The sequence below is a fragment of the Mycteria americana genome, chromosome 23, assembly GCF_035582795.1.
Source record: "Mycteria americana isolate JAX WOST 10 ecotype Jacksonville Zoo and Gardens chromosome 23, USCA_MyAme_1.0, whole genome shotgun sequence".
NCBI lineage: Eukaryota > Metazoa > Chordata > Aves > Ciconiiformes > Ciconiidae > Mycteria > Mycteria americana.
The window spans coordinates 2421040-2423715 of record NC_134387.1 but is presented as its reverse complement, the minus strand read 5'-3'; positions in this window follow the sequence as shown (position 1 = coordinate 2423715).

Genomic DNA, 2676 nt, shown 5'->3' with positions numbered 1-2676 from the left:
TCTGTAGTGCAGTTTTATTCAGCGCAGTCGGCAAGTCGGAGGTGCCAAAAACCTCCTTTCCGTGCTCTGTAAAGCAGATCGGTCTGTTTTAAACTCAGAGTCCCCCATTCCTTGCCCCGTAGCTCTCCTTCCTTGGGGATCTTCCTAAGAGCAGACCTGGCTGTGGCAAAGACACACGTGAGGGCTGCAGACGGGCGGATTGGACCCTCCGTGTCCTGCACGAGGGACGCAAACGGCTGCGTTTCCAGGGTGGTTTGTAGTGGAAGCTGTGATCAGATCATACAGGCCCATCTTGATCAGAGATAAGGGAAGTGTTGGCACCGCTGCACCCTGCAAATCGGCTCATTTTACCCTAAATATTTCATTGGGAACGTGAAAAATTGTTGGAATTGCACTTAGCGTAAATTATTGCTTCATTTCAGCTGTTTCTCCTGACTTGCCTGGGCTTAGGAGCGTGGAATCCTTCTGTTTACCCAGTAAAACATACTATTTTTAGCTCTTGTGTTATTTTGACTGTTTTTGACTTATCAGCTAAGCCAAACCAACCCATCAGCAGCCCTCTTTTTGCTTCCTGTCACGCTGTGTGGGCATTTTCAGACAAATTAATCCTCCAACAGCAACAAAACACGATGCCCTCTCTTTCTCTATAGCAACCTTGCAAAATTGCTCTAAAGCCCCAAATCTCGCATTGCAACAGGCGCCCTCGGAAGAGTCGGCCAGTTAAGCAGAAAATTGCTGAGCGGCACCACGCAATCTTCAGCAGTCCTATGAAGCAATTAGATGCCATTACTGAGAGGTCTTGAAAGATCCCTTGGTGTTAAATCTTTTGGAAAACGGACTATGAAATCTCTCGGCAAGCTGTCGAGCTGGCGGAGAGCAGGGCGGCGCGCGTGCCCGTGCCTTGCAGTGAGTCAGACATCATCTGACAGCCTCTGCGGCCGGCGTATCTGCATCGCTGCTCGCGTTCCAGCTGTTCGGCTGAAGATCCCTCCTTTTTGCTCCCCATCCTGTGCCAATTTAATTAAATCAAACATCGAAAACTGCAAATTCCCAGTGGAAACCCTAGCGCTAGCTGTGCTCCATACCCAGAAAGCCAGTAAGCCTCAAACCAAGGCTTGCCTCTGTGCCAGCAGGTCTCATGCAGCGCTCTGTCCAGACGCATTTTCCATGAGATCCTGATAGAAGAGGGATGTAAAAAACAAACCAAACAACTTTATGGGCTGAGATTCGCCCTTTTTAAGTTCCCCTGGGGCATTCGGTTCAGGAACAGGCTGCCCAGCTTGATTGCTAAAGAAAAAAACCCCAATCTTGTGATGTCCTTTCCCAAATGCGGAGGCAGCTACCAGGTACCTGACGGGAGCAGGCAGGAGGCAGCCGAAACAGCTCTCTGGGCGCTTGCGAAGGGCTGTTTCGGGATGCCAGAGAGGGCCGAGCTGCTGCAGTGTAGCCACACAGCGTTGGGCTGAATTGCACGATTTTGGGCTAAAACACTTGCTATTTCCTTTCTCGAGGAGGGGAAAGTGCCGCGTGACATCCTGTTCGCACAGGCAGGTGGGGAAAGGCGGCTGTGCACAAGCTGGTGCCGGGCTTTTGTAAAAAAAAAAAACGGGTTGAAGAGAAAAAAAGAATCAAAATGCATGGCTCCCTAGAGCTCCTATAGCCTTCTGCAGACGGTGTTAAGAAGAGGAAAAAAATGATGCTAAATTCAGAGCTCATGCAGGGTCCTTTGCTTGGGGTACAGCAGAAACGGAGTTAATTCAGGCAGTTTGGGTCCAAAGTAGGAGACTGGGGTTAATCTAGTTCAGGCTTGGGTACGTGCTGGGCTACTCCGTTGCGATAGCACCGCTTTCCACGCCGTCATGTTCCCTGGGCTTTCGGCAGTGGAATATGTGAGCCGGGGATCTCTGAGCTGGCTCCAGTCACTGCTCAAAGCAACAAATTCAGTTTTCAGCTGTGATTAACCCAAATTAGCCCACCAGGGTCAACCCTGGCTGTGCTGCGACCGGGCAGTCAGCGCAGGCTCCAGCTCCTTCCCCGAGAGGCACATCCTCAATATACGCTACGGCACTAAAAAAAAAAAGCCTTTGCAAGCGGCTCGGCGCATCCCAGGCATGGTGGCTGGGCTGCAAATCAGAATGGGAAGCGGCGGCCGCATCCTCTTTCAGCTGCCTGCGCTTCCCACGTCGCTGTTTCTGCTTCTGTTCAGGGCAACTTCCCTCTCTGCAGGGCCTGGGCCTTCCCAGTACGGGGGGAAACGGGGCTGGAGCCCCCCGTCAGCCCCTTGGGGCACGCTGCCATGTCTTGCAGCCGCCCTCGCTGCTTTTCGCTCCATTTGGGCGTTCGTGAATGCGAGAACCCTTCCTTGCATTTACCCTGGGTCTCGCGAGCTGCACCTCAGTCCAATTGCACTGCAGGCTGCTTTGCAGATGCACAGCCGTTTCTTTTGAGGAAAACCGGCATTAAATGACATGAAACAGGATACACTTGCTGTTGTGAGCAGGGAAAGGGGCTTTGCTTGAGCCGGTGGTCCTGGTGAGGTCTGTGCCCACGTCCCCTGGCCCTCACTGCTCTGATACCCACAGCCTCCCAGAGCAGCCTCATTTCATCCCCGTTTTGCTCGTACCGCTGTTACAAAGCGGGTGTGAAAAACCTTAAATCAGCTGTGGGCACTATTCA